Below are 19430 nucleotides of genomic sequence, written 5' to 3'. Positions count from 1 at the left end.
TTTTTGATGTTATTCAATAGGTACCTAAATATGCAAAGTTTCTAAAAGATTTATATATACATAAAGACAAAATTAATAAATTAGAAACTATACCTTTAGGTAGTTCCATATCTGCTTTAATGGGTGGTTTACCTGAGAAGTGTAGTAACCCAGGTCCTTGTATGGTTAATTGTACTATTGGTGGTGTGATAATTTCTGACTGCATGTGTGATTTAGGAGCATGTGTGAGTATAATGCCTTTGTCTATATATGATATTTTGAGGCTCCCTCCCTTAAAAAGGTCGGCAGCTCGTTTTGTGTTAGCAGATAAAAGCATTATTACAGTGGTTGGAGTTGCTGAAGATGTATTAGTGGGCATCAAGGGGCTTACATTCCCCACTGATTTTTATATCCTGGAGATGCCCCAAAATGACTCAGAGAAGCCATCATCAATCCTACTTGGAAGACCATTCCTGAAGACATCAAAGTTCAAATTGGATGCTTTTTCAGGAACATACTCTTTTGAAATAGATGGCCGAGTAGTAATCTTCAATATGAATGGAGTTATGAAGCATCCTCCGGAGGATCATTCTATCCTCCAGTGTGACATTGTAGATGAAACCGTGGCTGAAGTTCACCAGGAGGAATTTGAAGAGAAGTACATAGGACAAGGTCCAAGTGTGGGGACATTCTCAGAGGACAATGACAGTGCTTTACCACTGTTGCCAGCTCCAGACAACCCAGAGCCTGACCATGATCAGAAGTTAGAATTAAAACCCCTTCCTCCACACCTCAAATATGCTTACCTTGAAGACGAGCAGAAGTTTCCAGTTATCATTGCAAGGGAACTCACTTCTCAACAAGAAGAGCAGTTACTTAGTGTGCTGAGGAGTCACAAGAAGGCAATTGGGTGGAGTTTGGCAGATATAGTAGGCATCAACCCTCAAGTATGTAAGCACAGAATATTTTTAGAAGAGGGAGCAAGGCCCGTTCGTCAACACTAGAGAAGACTGAACCCCACTATCTTAGAGGTTGTCAAGAAGGAAGTGACCAGACTACTGGAGGCAGATATCATCTATCCCATCTCAGACAGTGAATGGGTAAGCCCAGTACAAGTAGTGCCAAAGAATTCTGGAGTCACTAAAGTGAAGAATGAGCATGGAGAGCTCATAGCAACCAGAGTACAGAATGCTTGGAGGGTCTGCATTGACTACAGACGCCTCAACCAAGCAACCCGTAAGGATCACTATCCTCTTCCATTCATTGATCAAATGCTGGATCACCTGTCAGGTAAATCACATTATTGTTTTCTAGATGGTTACACATGTTATTTCCAAATTCATATAGCTCCTGAGGATCAGGAAAAGACTACTTTTACATATCCTTTTGGGACTTATGCTTACAAGAGAATGCCCTTTGGCTTGTGCAATGCACCAGCTACCTTCCAAAGGTGCATGATGAGTCTTTTCTCTGATCTTATTGAGGACTGTATGGAAGTTTTTATGGATGATTTTAGTGTTTATGGCAATTCCTTTAGCCTTTGCTTAGATGGATTATCTAGAGTATTAGATAGATGTGTCAGTACAAACCTTGTATTAAATTTTGAAAAATGTCACTTTATGGTTAAACAAGAGATTGTACTAGGACATGTTGTGTCTAATACTGGCATTTCTGTAGATCCAGCAAAGGTGGATGTTATTTCTAGTTTACCTTACCCCTCTTCTGTGAGGGAAGTCCGCTCGTTCCTTGGCCATGCAGGTTTTTACAGGAGATTCATTAAGGACTTCAGTAAGGTAGCACTTCTCTTATCCAGACTATTGCAGAAGGATATTGAGTTCGAGTTCAGTGAAGATTGTAAACAAGCGTTTGATAAGCTGAAGACCGCCCTGACTCAAGCTCCAATTGTGAGAGGACCGGACTGGAGCCAGCCATTCAAAAAAATGTGCGATGCTTCCAACCATGCAGTAGGAGCAGCATTGGCTCAGCGTGAAGGTAAGGATCCTTTTGTTATTTCTTATGCGTCTAAAACTCTAGATGCAGCACAGTCCAATTACACTACTACTGAGAAAGAGCTTCTTGCTATTGTTTTTGCTCTGGATAAATTCTGAGCCTATTTACTTGGTATGAAGGTAGTAGTGTACTCGGACCACGCAGCTCTAAACTATCTATTAGCTAAAAAGGAGTCCAAACCAAGGCTTATACGTTGGAAACTGCTATTACAAGAATTTGATTTAGAAATTAAGGATAGGAGTGATAACCAAAATCTAGTGGCAGACCATTTGAGTCGCCTCGAGCACATTACAAATGACCCCACTCCTATAGCTGATAATTTCCCATTTGATAACCTGCAAGCAGTATCTGAGGTAGTCCTTTGGTATGCACCTGTAGCTAATTATCTAGTTAGCCGCACCTTTCCTCCAAACTTTTCTAAGCATCAAAGAGACAAGCTGAAAAGTGAGTCTAAATATTATATATGGGATGACCCATATTTATGGAGATGTGGCGCTGACCAGGTAATTAGACGGTGTGTGCCTCAATCAGAATTCCAGTCCATCTTAGAGGCCTGTCACTCATCTGAGAGTGGAGGACATTTTGGCCCTCAAAGAACAGCTAGAAAAATCTTAGACTGTGGATTCTGGTGGCCTACACTTTTTAGAGACGCTGCTGAATTTTGTAGATCTTGTTTCCCATGCCAAAAATTTGGTAATATCTCCAAGAGGGATGAGATGCCTCAACAAATTATGCTTTTCTGTGAAATTTTTGACGTCTGGGGCATTGACTTCATGGGTCCATTTCCAAATTCTAATGGTTATTTTTATATATTGTTAGCTGTGGATTACGTTTCCAAATGGGTGGAAGCAATTCCTACCCGCACTGATGATGCTAACACTGTTGTTTCCTTTGTGAGAAACCACATTATTTGTCGCTTTGGATCACCACGAGCAATCGTGAGCGATCAAGGCACTCATTTTTATAACAGGAGACTAACATGATTAATGAAGAAGCATGGAATAATTCATAAGGTTGCAACAACCTACCATCCTCAGACTAATGGGCAAGCCGAGGTGTCAAACAGAGAGATAAAGCGTATCTTGCAGAAGATAGTCAAACCTCATAGAAGAGACTGGAGCACCAGGCTACAAGATGCACTTTGGGCGTACAGAATCGCATACAAGACACCCATTGGGATGAGTCCATTCCGCTTAGTCTATGGAAAGGCTTGTCATCTCCCTGTTGAAGCCAGAGCTGAAAGGAAATTGCAACTGCAAGAACTGGAAAGCCTTCGCCTAGAAGCTTATGAGAACTCAAGACTATACAAGGAAAAGATGAAGGCTGTACATGATCAGCACATTAAGAGAAAAGAGTTCCAACCTGGGGACTTAGTCCTCCTTTACAAATCTCGACTGAGGCTCATGCCAGGCAAGTTGAGATCAAGATGGGAAGGTCCATACAGAGTAGAGAAGGCCGAACCATACGGAGTTTATCACCTAAGCCATCCTTCAAGCTCTGAACTCATCAAAGTCAATGGACATTGTTTAAAGCTGTACCATGGCGAGCAGCTGAAGAAAAACAAGGAGCTCGAGATCTTCCTCTTGGAAGATCCTCACATAGCCGAAGATTGAGCTAATGGAGCATCCAACTTACGGACGTTAAAGCAAAGTGCTAGGTGGGAGACAACCCACCATGGTATGATCATTCTTTTCTTTATTTTTAGTTTTTCTATTTAACAACTCTTCTCTTTATTAGTACATTTCGTGCATCTGCATTTACATACTTATATTTAAAAAAAAAATTTTACACGACGCGACCGACTCATTGACGCGTCTGCGTCGCAGGAGATGGGAGGAATTAATAAACTGAACAGAGAGTCACGCAAGAGCGTGGCTGGAGGCGTGCCAATGGCACAAATTGCCCCACGCGACCGCGTCGCCGACGCGTCTGCGTCACATGGGAACATTGGCCTCCCACGCGACCGCGTGACCCACGCGGCCGCGTGCCCTAGAATTCGACGTCAAAAGGGTGCACGACCAAAAGTTGTGCTAGAGTGGTGCTGGATTGGTGCCGAATGCACAATCCTTCCCACGCGGCCGCGTGACCGACGCGACCGCGTCATATCCTTCTAATGGCCACTCACGCGATCGCATGCCCCACGCGATTGCGTCACCCAATATTTAGCAATTAATGATTTTGAACAGAGAGTTGTGCGAGTGCGAGGCTGCCCTCGCGCCAGTAGCATAAAACGGGTCATGCGACCGCGTGACCGACGCGACCGCGTCAATCAGTATAAGCGCAAGTCGCGCGACCGCGTGCCCCACGCGACCGCGTCGATTGCGCCGCACAGCTTCCCTGATTTGCCACTTATCTTATCTTTTTCTCCTCAAATCCTATTTTCTCTTTTCCCTCCTTATTTATTCCTCCTCCCTTCTTCCTTCTTCCTTCTTTCTCACTTTTTACACTCTCACACTCTCTCTCACCCCCAATAACAAGGTTTTTCTTTTTCTTCTTCTCTCCTTACTTTTCTATTTTTCTTCTTCTTTCTTTTTTATCTGTTATCTTCTTTTCTTTTCTTTTTACTTTCATTATTCATATTTTCTTTTTCTTTCTTTTTTTCCCTTTTTACTTGGTGTTAGAAATTTATTTGAGTCATTATTTCTCATTATATGCTTGTGGATTGTTCTAAATTTGTTTGGCAATTATATATTACTTTTTAAAGGGTTGCTTGCATGTTCAATTTGATACTTTCCATACATTATTTCACCATGCATGCTATGTGTTTGTGAAAAAACCCATATGGCATTATGCACTTTTCTATGTTATTCTATTCTACTATTAAATGCCCGTTTTTTACAAAACCACTTTTATATTTTATTTGTTATAAATAATTGTTAATACAAACGTGATAGTTTGTTACAAGTGATGCTTGATCTATGCTACTCATGCCTTTGCCAGCATGCCAATAAACACCTTTCATTCACTTGTCATCATATGCACTAACTATTTTCCATTAATAACTTTTCACATGTAGTCATGACCATGTGTTAACATCATTTACCTTTAAATGTGCATTCATAACCGTCCTTTTCTGTTCTCTTCCTTGCTTTATCTCTTTGAATTTAATTTACTTTCTCTTTCCTTTTTCAGAATGGCCACCAAGAAAGGAAAAGAGAAAGCTACTCCCAAATCAACAAGAAGGAGAGGAACAAAGAGAGCATTAGTGGCAGAACCCTCTTCAACTGTGGTTAAACCCTCAACAAAGAGACTTAAGAGGATTATAAAGGTTGATGATAAAGAAAAAGCCTTCCCAGCAAAGGACACTGTGCGATTTTCCAATCGCTACTGTGAGCAGATGTTCCCCATCCTGGCAGAAAGGAGCTACAACAACGAATACCTTCTTCTCCTCCCAAACCATATTGCTACCTTTGTTGAGCCGCAAATTGCACAAAGACAATGGGGTTTCCTACAGAGACAGCCGAGGCAGGTCAATCTTTCTTGGGTAGTCAAGTTCTACTCCAACTTCCACCTGCCAACCCTGCAGTTTGTCTTTGTCCGTCAGAAGCAAGTCCCCATTACCGCAGAAGCCATTCAAAAAGCTTTAGGTCTTCCTCCTGTTCAAGAAGGTTTGGACGCCTTTCAAGAAGCCGCACTCAAGCGCCAGATGTACCAATTTGACTGGGATGTCGTTCTCAGAGTTATCGCACTACCTGGCAGCCGATGGATCTACGGATACCATCATACCCGCCCTAAGGGAATTTCAGCTTCAGCACTTACCTTAGAGGCTCGCGTATGGGCACAGATCATGTCACATTACGTCTTTCCGAGCACTCACGAGTCCTCCTTCACTGCGGACATGGCCGTTCTACTATGGTGCATCCTTACAGACCAGCCTCTGAACCTACCAAGACACATCCAGAATGCCATGGGACATGTACAAATCGCGGGCAACTTACCTTTCCCCGCCTTGGTCTCAGATCTTATCTCAGCAGCCAGAGTCTCCTTCAGAGCTGGGGACACCAAAGCCATACTTCCACGGGATGATTAATATGTCCTTAATGGGAAATACATCAGACCCTCAGCAGCCACTACAAGCCAGCCCACTGAACCGGCTCAGGACATTCCTCCTTCCGTACCACAAGCACCTACCACAGACCAACTGCTCTATCAGATACTCAAAAGGTTGGATCGGCAGGAACACAAAACTAAGATGAGAGAACGCCGTAACAAGCGCCGATTCACATACCTCAAGGAGCTGATCATGGGAAAATTCAAGGACTCAGACACCCCAGACTCCACTTCCTTTACCAGCACAGGGAGCTATGATGGTCCCGACTGTGGAGATACTGCTACCAGCCCACCCTTGTTCCTGACAGATGGTACCGAGGACGGTGCAAAGCCTTAAGTGTGGGGAGGTCGGTCAGTACCTGACTTCCGGAGGTAATTTCTCTTCTCTAAACACCAATGAATTAGGATATTTACTTAGTTAATTTTTCTTTTATAGAATAGGATAAATTGCATAGTAATAGATTAGTTGCATGCATGTTCTACTTGATTGAAAAGACAATAAGTTTCTTCTAAGACTCTATTTTTGGAACAAAATTTCACTAATTTTAATTAAAATTTTTATGTTAAATTTGCTTGAAGTTGTATTTGGAACATGATTTTTGAGCTAAAGAACACACAGCCTGTGAGATTTGAGCCTTTATGCATGGTTACATTATTTAACCATAATTATTTTATTCTTGTGTGTTTACTTCTCTATGATTGTAATCTATATTTTGTTTCATCCTATATGTCTAATATTTATTATATTTATATGTTTGCATATGATTGAGGTCATTAATTGTTTAGCTCACTTATCCAAATTAAGCCTACCCTTTCAATTACCTTTGTTAGCCACTTTGAGCCTTTAAATCCCATTTGTTCTATATTTTACCACATTACTAGCCTTAAGCAGAAAAATAATTATATATCCCAAACTGAATCTTTGGTTAGCTTAGGATAGAATTGTGTGTGCTAATTAAGTATGGGAAATTGTGGGAACAAAAGATAATAAGGGAATGTGTCATGATAATATAATGAAAATTTGGATACCTACTCATGTAAAACTATAAGAATTAAAAATCTATGTGCATTGATAAGCTATGTTATTTTTATGCTTATATTGAAAAAAAATATTCAATAAATAAATAAGGGGACAAAATTACCCCAATGTAAAGTTAAGAATTCAAAGATCAATGCATGTATGATAAAATTAAGATAAAAAGTTGATACATGAGTATACACTACAAGAAAAAAGGCCTATGGCCACGCTTTTTTCTTGCCACGCTTCAAAAGCGTGGCCAAAAGTGGTCAATGGCCACGCTTTTATGAGGGTGGCGATAGATTAGAGATTTGGCCACTTTTTTTTTTGTCACGCTTCAAAAGCGTGGCGAAAAGGATCAACGGCCACGCTTTTGTAAGGGTGGCAATTGATTAGAGAAAAGGCCACGTTTTTTTTCTGCCACGCTTCAAAAGCGTGGCCATAGAGAGAAACAAGGACGTTTTAAAAGCGTGGCGACAGGGTTTCATTACGGCCACGCTTACAAAACGTGGCTATATGCTGGTACACTTTTGCCACGCTTTAAAAGCGTGGCCAAAAGTTTCTTTTCTGCCACTCTTCAAAAGCGTGGCCGTAGAGAGCAACAATAACGTTTTAAAAGCGTGGCGAGAGGGCCCCTGTAAGACCTAGAAATTTTAGAAGATTTTATTAAGAGCTAATTTAGATTTATTTATCACTAAGTATTTTAATCTTTGAAATTATTTTATTGAAGATACTTAAAACAAATTTTGACTAATTGAGTTTAAAAAGTAATTTAAGATTTTATCTGATTTTATAATTATCGAATTATTTTCTATATTTCAAATTATAAGGTTTAGCAAATGTAAAATAATAAAAATTTTATATAATATACTCTAATTTTATTAAAATTTATTAAATTCTAATTTACCCAAAATTCCTAATTTTATTTTTATCCCAAATTAAACCCTAATTCCTAAATTAAACCCCACAAACCCTAATTTCCACCCCCTCACCGTCACTCACCCTTTTTTCCACCGCCATTCCCTTCCTAACAGCACTAACACCTATCAGCTTTGGCAAAAACTAAAGAAAGAAGGAAAGAAAAGAAAAGAGAGGGGGAACGAAGGAACAGAAGGGAGAAAGGAGGGGGAGAGAGGGCCGCGACGGGGGAGAAGAGAAGAGGGGAAGGAGAGCGCCGGCGTTGCTGGGTGTTGCCGCCGCCGTCGCAACCTTGCCGAGCCTTGGAGGGAGACCCCGCCGTTAAGCCGCGTCACCGTCGAACTCGTCCAACAGCGCCACCGCGCTCAGCCCTGTCTCGCGTCGCCACTGTGCCATGCGTCACCGCCGTTCGCACTGTCAGTTTCGCGCAGGGGAAACCATGGCCGTCGAGGGTCCATCCACGCCGTAGTTGAAGCTTGAACGCCGCTGCAACCACCGCGTGTTATCGTCTTCAAATCGCCGCCGTTGGAGTCGCGAACAGAGATCGCTCGCAAGGGAAATCGTCGCGGAGCTTCCGTCTTCGCCGCGTGCTGGGCTCGCCGTCGTTCTGCCCGCGCAGTTGCTGCGTTGCCGGAGCTCCTCGCCGCCGCTGCTGGCCCCGGAAACCGCCTTTCAAGCCTGTGTCTGTTGGTAAGCCCTAACCCTGCTCCAGCTTCTTTATCCGTTAAGTTCACCTTTATCGTGAGAGTTGTCGCTGAGGTTGTCTGTGCCACGTTATACGGTCACCGTGAGTCTCTTTGCCGCCGTCCAAGCTGCCATCAGAAGGATCCACCACAGCCTCCTCTGTTCTTGTCTTCGAATCAGTACTGCCCTTTTCCAGTTTCAATCCCAATTCTGCTATTTCTGAATATGTAACTCCTCAGTCCTTACTCTGGAATGAATTTGTCTTTCCTCTGAAAGTTGCCCTGGATGAACTTGTTTATTGTGCTGTTTTGGTGTTGAATTCTGGACTTGTGATTGCTGTTTGTTGTATTTTTTTTCATTGTCCAAAATAGATGCTGTGGAAGTGTTACTGTTTCATTAATTTTTCTTGGTTTGTTGTTGCTGAGTTCTGCTCTGCTTGTTGCTTGGTCCATATTATATGAACTGCAATGATTTCAGTTTGTGGAACTGGTTAAGTCATATGAATTATGTTTGCTGCTTGCTTGAACCTGGGAAACATGCTATTTACTGCTGCTGTTTAATAAGTGTTGCTGCTTCGTGCCATGTGTTAGCAACTCGTTTTCTTGTTGCGATTCTTTGTGCTTATTATGCATTCATGCTCATTACATCCTTAATCATTGGCTGCTGCTGATTTCTCAATTTGCATTTCCTCTTCTGCTCACTTTCTATGCATGCATATATGATGTTCATTCTTGGATTCTTTTTGGGGGGGTGTTTGCCTAAATTTGCTTGGCATTGGGAAATTGTTGTGTGATCATGCAATTGCACTTGGATTCTTTTGCAACAATTATTCATGGATCTTATTTTTCATTTTCTTTTCACTATTAAGTAAATAATTAAATTAATTTCACATTGTACAAAAGCACATGGGACAGTGGCCTAAAACATTGGATATCTGAAAGTAAATAGAAATTAAATTGATGTTTTCAATGAGAAGGATTTCTGCTAATTCTGAGAGATTGAGGTTATTCATTTGTTTGTGATAGAAAACATTGTGTCCCTACTTTGATGTGGTTTCTGATGCTTGCATTGTGCTGCCATTATCTAATATAATCTGAAATTCTGAACAGCCATTTGAATTTGTATTTGCATTTCTCAATCATGCACTATTATTATATTGTCTATTGTTACATATCATAGCCCATATTGTTAACGTGGTTTCTCAGCCTGGGAAATCGTGGAATAATTATTGATTACTAGACCATATAATATTACTCTACTTAACAACATTATCTCTTTTAATGTGATCATAAATGTTTCGAGGAAATAGAGTGTTCATGCAGATGTCTTGATTAATTTCCAACACCTAGACTACATGTGTCAGCTTTCTGTTTCACTTGAGTTTTAGGTTTTTTCAGCACTTAGATTTGTTTTACAAACCAACTGCTGCTTTCATCTGCAATATCAAATTCCCTCTTCAGGTGGCTAGCTTTCCATTTGATGATCATAATTGCCCACTACTTCAACTTGTTATCTCTTTCTGTCATAGTGCATACTCGTGGTTGAAGTTAGATATTGAGAATGTTGTGGTTGTCCACTGTAAGGCTGGAACGAACAAGGTTGATGATTTCTAGTCTTCTATTATTCTTGAAGGTGAGTAGTATCTAAACGTTTTCTTCTAAATTTAATGAACCTGCTTTACATTTACTCCATCTTTCTTTTTATGCTGCGCAGTTTTATTTATATTTGGTAAGTTAAATGTGCTGCAGTTCTCTCCAATTGCTGAGGAGTCAATGGATTACTATAATCAGAAATGATGTGTTGATGGAAAAAGACTTGTTCTGCCCAGTCAGATTGTAAGTTCGGCTTTGCTATGTCCTAATTCAGCCGAAAATTGGGGATTCTGGAGTATTACACTCTTGCTTCTTGTCTTATGTCTTACTTTATCTTTTGTAACTTAAACATGTGTTTTGTTCCCTTGTTGATTTTGCTATTTCAGGGAAGCTGTGAAACATTTTGGTCCTGGTCCTAGTGTTCCTCACAGCCATACCAAGCCTTATGTACGATCTAAGGGAAGGAAGTTTGAGAGGGCTAGAGGAAGAAAGAACAACAAAGGACTTAGTGTTTAAGTTGTATTGTTTCTGTATTTTTCTACCGTTTTTAGTTTTGGAATTTGAACTCGAAATTTATTTTGTATTTGAATATTAGTTTATTAATGTATAAAATAATTAAAGCAAAAATTGTCACTAATTACTGTTTGATTTGTCTTGCAATAAAAATTGCATACTATATTTATAGCTTTGGTAATAAAAAAAGATTGAAAATTTATATTGTAGTAATTAAGATCAAGTAAGGAAAAGAAATTTTTTTTTTTTAATTTAACAAGCTTTTCGCCACGCTTTTAAAGCGTGGCTGTATGTCTTCCTATCGCCACGCTTTGTGGCCGTATCTCTCCCTATTGCCACGCTTCAAAAACGTGGCTGTATCTCTCCCTATTGCCACGCTTCAAAAGCGTGGCCATATCTCTACCTATTGCCACGCTTTTAAAGCATGGTCGTATTTTCCACCTACAGCCACGCTTTTCCAAGTGGCTGTTTGTAAAAAAGCGTGGCAATAGACTGCAAAAAGCGTGGCGATAGAGCAACCGCCACCCTTTGATAGGCCACCCTTTCGAAAGCGTGGCGATAGCTCAAAAAGCGTGGCGAAAAGCTATCGCCACGCTTTTTTCAGCTTTTCGCCACGCTTTAAAAGCGTGGCAAAAGACGTGTTTTCTTGTAGTGATAGAATGTGAAAGGGAAATTATGGGTAGCTAGGTATGAATTCTAAAGCTATATAGAATATATATAGGTTATGTTAAAGCTTGGGTTAATTAAAGATTCAGTTGATAAGCTTACTTAGCCATATGTGTATCCTTACCCTTGTCTTGGTCCCATTACAACCTTGGAAAGACCTCATGATGTTGGCATTGGTGTATTAAATGTTGTTGATTGGTTAGGAGAAGAACAAAAATTAGAGAGCATGATTAGAGAAGAATAGAGTGATTGCCCTATACACTAGAGAGATTAGAGCATATATACATCATCAGTGAGGGTTCAATGCTTGAATTTTTAGGTTCCCTGCTTTCATGAGTTATCTTCTTGCACTTTTATCTGTTATCATTGTATAAGAATTGAATTAGTGGAATTTGATTTGTAATTATTTTGAAGAGCTTATTTATTATTGATAAAGTAGACAAGAATCATATAGTTGCATTCACATATATAGGTTGCATTGCATTGCATGAGTTTTTACATGTTCCTACTCATTTGTTTTATCTCCTTCAACTAAGCACGAGGACATGCTAATGTTTAAGTGTGGGGAGGTTGATAAACCACTATTTTATGGTTTATAATGTGTTTAATTGTGTGGTTTTATCATGATCTTTACCCACTTATTCATATGATTAGCATGCATTTATATTTCCTTCCTAAAATTATTACATGATTGAAAACTTGCTTCCTAGAGACTTTTAATTATGTATTTTAATTCTTCTTTATTCCATTCGATGCCATGATCTGTGTGTTAAGTGTTTCAGGCTTTATAGGGCATGAATGAGTTGGAGATTGGAAAGGAAGCTTGCAAAAATGGAAGGAACACAAGAAATTAAGGAGATGACCAGCGAGAAGTGACGCGGCCGCATGGCTCACGCGACCGCGCGGAAGAGAGTGACGCGGCCGTATGGCTCACGCGACCGCGCGGATCGGAATAGCACAAGTGACGCGGAGGCGTGGACGATGCGCTCGCGTGGCAAAGCAAAACGCCGCATGACGCGTCCGCATGAATGACGCGATCGTGTGACATGCGCGATCTGCATAATCTGCAGAATTCGCTAGGGGCGATTTTGGGCCCTATTTTGACCCAGTTTTCGGCCCGAAAAAGCAGACTAGAGCCAGAGGACATGCAGAAACCAAAGGGAACATTCATTCTACACAGTTTTTAGTTTTTTAGATCTAGTTTTACTCCTCCTCTAGGTTTTCTCTCTACACATTCATAGTTCATAGGATTTATTTTTATTTCTATTGCTCTTTGCATTGGGATATTGAGAAGAGTTATTACCTCATCAAGACTTCGTCATTCTAGTTCGTTTTCTTTACTTGGCTTTACTCTTCCATGTCTTTTACTTTACTCAATTTTACTATTGGATTATTTTAGAATTTATTAATACAAGAGTTACTTTTATTTTTAATTGATTCCTTTGAGTTTTATTTATCATGTCTTTCTTTAATTCCCTTTCCTATGCTATGAGTTTTATATTCACAATGAGCGAGTAGTTCCCTAACTTGATGGGGAGTTGATTGAAAGGAACCCTTGAGTTGGAATGCTCAAAAGAGAAATTGTAATTGGATTTATTGTTGGATTGCTCTCTAGTCACTAACGCCAGTCCTTCCAAGTAAGTGGATTGGGACTTGTGAGTAGAAACATCATTCCAACTTGTTTGACTTTCTCTTACCTAGTAAGGGATAAATAAACAGAATAACCTTCAATTATCAATTAATCTTAAGAGTACTGCAACAAGAATAGGGCTTCCAACTAATCTACTCCCAGTCAAGATTTTTATTTAAATTACTTAATTTCTCCAATTTAATTTCCTGTTTATTTAACTCAAACTCTTTCTGAAAATATCTGATTAATAAAATAGCACACCTTTCTGCAACTCGTTGGGAGACGACCTGGGATTCATACTCCAAGTATTTTAATTTTAATTTTTGTGACAACCCTTCTAAATTGATAAGCGGATTTCTGGTTGGTTAAGAACTATACTTGCAACGCACAACTTATATCAATTCTTAATTAGCCAATTTCCGCCACGTCATCCTCCCTATTACTACACACCCTATGGAACCTCCTAAGTCTCTCACAGTACTCTGGATCGGCCATAGTAACACACATCAATACTATAGAGTCTAGCCAATCGGCCATGCCAGCAGGGACTTTGGTGGACATCTCAACAATATTCTTACAGAAAGACATATAGCAACTATACCTACAGTAAGAAAAAGAGAGGGGGTCAATACCAAACAACTCGGATAGTAAGAGAATGACAAGAAACAATCAACAAACATCAGGTATGCCAACAAAAGGGAACCCCAGGACTCACGAAGAACAAAGAATCAACACCAAGAGCCCAGGGACACCCTTTGGAGGCAACAACAGAGCAGAATGCAGAAAAGGAAACAACACAAAAGTCAGAGCCCTACCCCTCTCAAACAAAAGAAAATACAAGGAGGCAAACAGAAACCTAGATACCAGCATTTCTTCATACAAACAGCAAGATAAAAAGACTGTAACTATCAAAAAATAAAGGCACACAAGAATCGCCAAGAAAGTTTGAACCTTTTTCAAAAGAAGTTCAACAAAGATCAAAACTTTGTAAGAAGGAAAAGCATGCAAGAGTAAAAGCGCAAATAATAAAGACAAATAAAGCATGTAGAACGAGAAAGGGTATGAAGCAAAGTACCAACCTGCAAAGGAAAACGAGAAGCAGCGACAGAGGCGTAGCGAAAGCACGAACGGTCCAATGAAAACTTCGAAAATTCAAAAAAGAAGAAAAGCTTGGGGCAAAGTTTTAGCAAGAGGGTGTTCTTTTCAGAAAAGTGGAAATCGAAGGAACAAAATGAAGAAAAAAGGCTTTTTCCAGAAACGCAAAATTGAAGCAAATAGAAGTAAGAAACTAATAAAGAAAAACCCTTTTCTTTTGATTTCAAAAGTACAAGGAGGGAAAAGAAACGACACAGAAATAAAGCCCAAATTAATAGGCTTTAAGAGCATTTGCTCGATCCCAAGGAAATAACACCCTCAAAGGCAACACCACAATCAAGGAGCTAAAAAATGCTTTGCATTCAAGCAGAATAAATGCCAAACTCGCGTGGAAAGGAGCTACTCAAAACTAATTCTCGAGCACAACTTCCTCCAAGGGTTCAAAGTTTAAAAACACAACCTCAAAGGAAGATCGAAGCTCAAGCAGGGGCACTGTTCATACCCAGGATCGAGCTATGCGATCCGAGTTAGACGAAGACCAGAACGACCGACCTCTTACAAGGCTGGCTCGTCACCGACCTCTCCCTAAAGAGCTCGGCCAAATTACCATAGAGGCCCAAGCAGACCCAGAGCAGAGAATCACAACCCACCTAAAGGCAGCTGGCCACAAGATAGGTGATCTCACCCACAAAAGATAAGATAAGATAACAAACTTATCTCAAGGGAGATTACTCCACACTACTATAAATACACTGGAGCACCCAGGTATAACATACTCTCTGATTCTACACAAAAAAACTTGCCTAAAGCCCATGCTAACTTAAGCATCGGAGTCTCTTGCAAGTACCACCACCCTCCGGCGTCCAAGGATCAGCTGCATCTCAAGATAAGCAAGTCGGACCCGACAGCTCCGATCACGCCCGAAGATCTCATCCGAGATCGACCTCCAGTTTCAGGTCCCCAGAATAATATTGTTCAAGTTGATGCTCTTGATGGCTGCGTTGGTGTTTTCTTTAGCGTTGAAAATTTTGTTCATGCTCGAATTAGTAAGGACAGTGGTCCTGGTTTTCAAGCAATTGATTTGTGTTTGTTTTTATTTTTCTTGTCTTGTTTGAATCATGTAGATTTTGTTAGTTATGATTTTGTTAGATAAGATTCTGTTTGAATCATGGTTAGGAATAGTTATTAATTGTAACGCTCTGTGATCATTTTAATTTAATTTTGATTTTTTTTAATGCTTATCAAGTTAAGTGTATGGCATTTCTTATGGTAGTTTGTGATAATTCATCTAATAAGTTAACGTGCTTGTATTGCTTGTAGAAGTAAATGGCTTGTGTTTATTTGATTTGAGTAATATCATGATTTTTATGTGCTTGTATGTCATCTATATGGCTGTGTTGGTTTGCGTTTTCTTTACTTTCTTCATTCTTTCATGACTTAATAGTTCATATTTGTTTTGTTGTTTAGTGTTATTTCATGTGTTTTTTTTAACAACGATTCGCAGATTGGTATTTAAGTCCCTTTGAAGCCTTTATTTAATTCAATTATGTATTTTTGTATTATTACTTTCATTTGAGAACTCGGAAATTTTTTTATGAACCACATAATTTAAGTAGTTTTCTAGGTGTTTGTAACGGCCTACAAGTGCTAATGGGCGACTATGATGCTTTGTGCGCTTGTGGTTATCTTGATGCGTCCCTATTTGAGCTGATTTAATTAGTGCACATAAGACAAATAGTTACTTTAAAATGTATTCGGATGGTTGTTTTGATCTCAAGTGATCAATTTTTTTTTGCATTTTGTTGGGTTTTTAAAAACATGGTTTTTCTATATACCTATGAATAGCAATTGGGCATATTGGTTTTTTGAGTCATTTTAAAGCTCCAATTAAGCTAGTGTTTGTGTATGTCTTAGATTCTTTAATGAACTCGTAATTTTGTCATGAATCACGCAAATTTAGGAGTCTTGTTGGTGTTTGTAGTGGACAACTAGTGTTGCTGGTCAATTTTGACACATTGTGCATTTGTTGATATTGTGATGCGCCCTGAATTGAGCTGATCAGGTGATTTTGATTTTGGAAGACAAAGCTAAACCTTGACGCCGCAACATACCACGAAACAAGTGTAAGGAAAAAACACGCTGAGACAACGGGTCGAAGGATTACCACATTTTAAAAATGTCTACAGGAGAGAAAACAACATATTTAAGTTTATTTATTACAATGGAATTGCTTATTGAACTTATTTACTGGTTGGACTTTTGAGGTTTTGTTTTAGGAAATTGATGAGGAGTAACATGTGGTTGCTCCTTCATTTGTTTTAGGGAATATCTTTCAATCATGACTTACTTACCAGGCATAAAAAATAACCATCCATGTTGTCTAAGAAAGTGACCATCTGATTCCATATTTAAATAACCATCCAATATATTATGTCTATATATAGGGATTTTATTTTTCCAATGCAAAATGCTTGTTGAACTAATTCACCAATTAGCGTCTTGATGTTTTGTTTATGAGACTTGATAAGGGCTAACATGTGGTTGCTCATTCATTTTATGCACTTGACTGAATGTGTTGTTAGAATATCTTTCAATCATGACATACTTACCAAGCATAAAAAATAACCATTTATTTTGTCTAAGAAAGTAACCATCCAATTCCATATGAAACTGACAATTTAGTTTATTATATCTATATACAGGAATTTTTTTTTTTACAATGCAAAAAGCTTGTTGAGCTAATTCACCAGTTGGAGTATTGAGCTTTTGTTCATGTGACTTAATAAGCACTAACATGTGATTATTCATTCATTTTCTGAACTTGGTTGAATGTGTTGGTAGAATATCTTTCAATCATGACATACTTACCAGGCGGCAAAAATAACCATCTATGTTGTCTAAGAAAGTAAACATCCGAATCCATATTAAACTGACCAGCCAATTTATTGTGTCTATGTACAAGGATTTTTTTTCCAACGCAAAATGCAAGTTGAGCTGATTCACCAGTTGGAGTCTTGAGCTTTTGTTTATGAGACTTGATGAGGACTAACATGTGGTTGCTCATTCATTTTATGAACCTGGCTAAATGTGTTGGTAGAATATCTTTTAATCAGGACATACTTACCAGGCAGAAAAAATAACCATCTATTATCAGTTGAAAACAAAATTTTAATTAATTCATGGATATAAATATTGCGAGCTATTGTTCATCTTGAATTTCCAAAAATTTGTGCTTCTGATTGTGAGCTAAAGAGTTGGTGCTATACATCCTCTTTCGGTTTAAATGTTCCAAATCTTCCTTAAATACCCAACGGTACCCACAAATGTTCACTTCTACTACTTCTTCTGAATAACGAGTCAATGCAACTAATTTAATACCATTAAGATCAGATGCTCCTTCTTTTAAAACACAAACAAAATTATTAATGAAAACTTCCCTGGATAAAAACATTAGCAACATATGATCTAATTATTAGATGAAAACTTTCTTAAAATCAAGATGGCCTTTTCATCAAATCAAGCAAAAGAGCAATGGTATAACCCAAATATACATCCACTTTTCATATGAATGAACCATCCGCAAACATAGTAAAATAAACATTCTCTTTAGTTAATAAGAAATAACTAAAAAATTGACAAAAATATCTCCCGCGCACCATGTTTAAATGATTTAACTCAAATCCAACTTCAATTCAAGAAAAATTAAATTAAATCTAATCCAAACCACATAACAAAAGAAACCTACAGAACATGTGCATGTAGAATCCAACAAATCAAGCAAAAGACCAATGATATAACCCAAATAAACATCCAGTTTTCATATGAAATCACCATCCGCATACAACGTACAATGAACATCCACTTTAATTGATAATAAACAACTAACAAATTGACCAAAATACCACACGAGCACCATGATTAAATGGCTTAACAAAAATCCAACTTCAATTCAAGCAAAATTAAACTAAATCTAATCCATACTACATAACAAAAGAAACATGCAGAGCATGTACATACAGAATACAGCAAATCAGGTAAAAGACAATTATGTCAAGTCAGCAACAATTAAACTATAATGGATGCATACTACTGAAGCTAAGCCAATTATGTCAAGTTAGCAACAATTAAACTAATTCTATGTTAACTGTTTAATCAAAGTCCACATACAAGGTAAATTGAACATCATCCTTGTTGCTTCTGTAACAACTAGCTCATTGACCAAAATATCACCCGTGCACCTGATTTAAAATGACACAAATTAATCCCAATTTTTATTCGAGCATGACTCAACTAAATCAAATCCACAACACATAACAAAATAAGCATGCAGAGTATTTGAACGCCAAAGCCAGCAATTCAATTCAAATCAACAAATGCCGTACGGAGCTGTCCCTTTTCAAACATCCATTTATTAAAGGAACCAACCATCCCTATGCATAGTGAACTAAACATCCGTATTCTTCCAAGCAAGTAATGTAATATTGCATCCGCCACATAAAGTATTGTAAAAGAAGAACAAAGATCCGTTGGTTCAACAAATCAAAATATAATCACAATTGGCATGCGTGCATACTCCCTGAGTTCTAGATTCACAAGCAATATCACTTCAACAAATACTGAATTGGGTTGTACTTTTCCTTTTATTTTTAAAAACACTCCCAAACTAACTTGAGAAACATATAGAATTGATAAAAAAAAAGAACCCTAACAACTCATTAACATTGAACCCTTTTTTGAAAAAATGTTTTACAAGAAAGGAGGGAATCAACTAATTCAACCAATGAAAACACATCTAATTTAGATCACTATTGGGCCAAATTTAATTAGCTTCATTCAAGCACAACCAGAATAATTTTCAACCAATTATTTAATTAACTCGCATACCACATACAAAATCAAGCAAATGATCAATTACAAAAACAAAAACAAACATCTATTCATCGACGAAAACAAACTATCTATAAACATTGCAAACTAAACAACTGTCTTATTCTCAACAAGTAAAGTAATTTTGCATCCATATATATTATCGGAATCCTATGTTAACTAATCAAAATGGAGAAGCATATAGTGGTGAAAAAATAGATACTATACAAATTAGTAACAACCACATGATTTTTTCCAATTGAGTGTAGTATTTCAAAAATAAAATATACTCTGCAAGATAAAAAAAATATAATAATCCAACCAAATCATAGTACATCTTTTAACCAAAATAACTATTTTTTGAAGTCTAATACATTACATTAACATCAATAGCCACATGTTTTTTTTC

The 19430-nt window shown here is 38.3% G+C and overlaps 1 long non-coding RNA gene across 2 annotated transcripts; it reads left to right on the top strand.

Moving 5' to 3' along the window:
• The first annotated feature begins 8073 nt into the window (after positions 1 to 8073).
• Positions 8074 to 10875, top strand: LOC112724055 (uncharacterized). Of its 2 annotated transcripts, none has more exons than XR_011867094.1 (4): positions 8074 to 8886; positions 10188 to 10291; positions 10408 to 10494; positions 10638 to 10875. It is a non-coding gene; the product is annotated as an uncharacterized lncRNA (long non-coding RNA). The 2 variants fall into 2 exon arrangements; XR_003163286.3 differs by having other exon boundaries at positions 10120 to 10291.
• Positions 10876 to 19430: the final 8555 nt, after the last annotated feature.

The sequence above is a fragment of the Arachis hypogaea genome, chromosome 11, assembly GCF_003086295.3.
Source record: "Arachis hypogaea cultivar Tifrunner chromosome 11, arahy.Tifrunner.gnm2.J5K5, whole genome shotgun sequence".
NCBI lineage: Eukaryota > Viridiplantae > Streptophyta > Magnoliopsida > Fabales > Fabaceae > Arachis > Arachis hypogaea.
The sequence above is the reverse complement of the archived record's forward strand: the minus strand, read 5'-3'. Positions and strand labels throughout refer to the sequence as shown.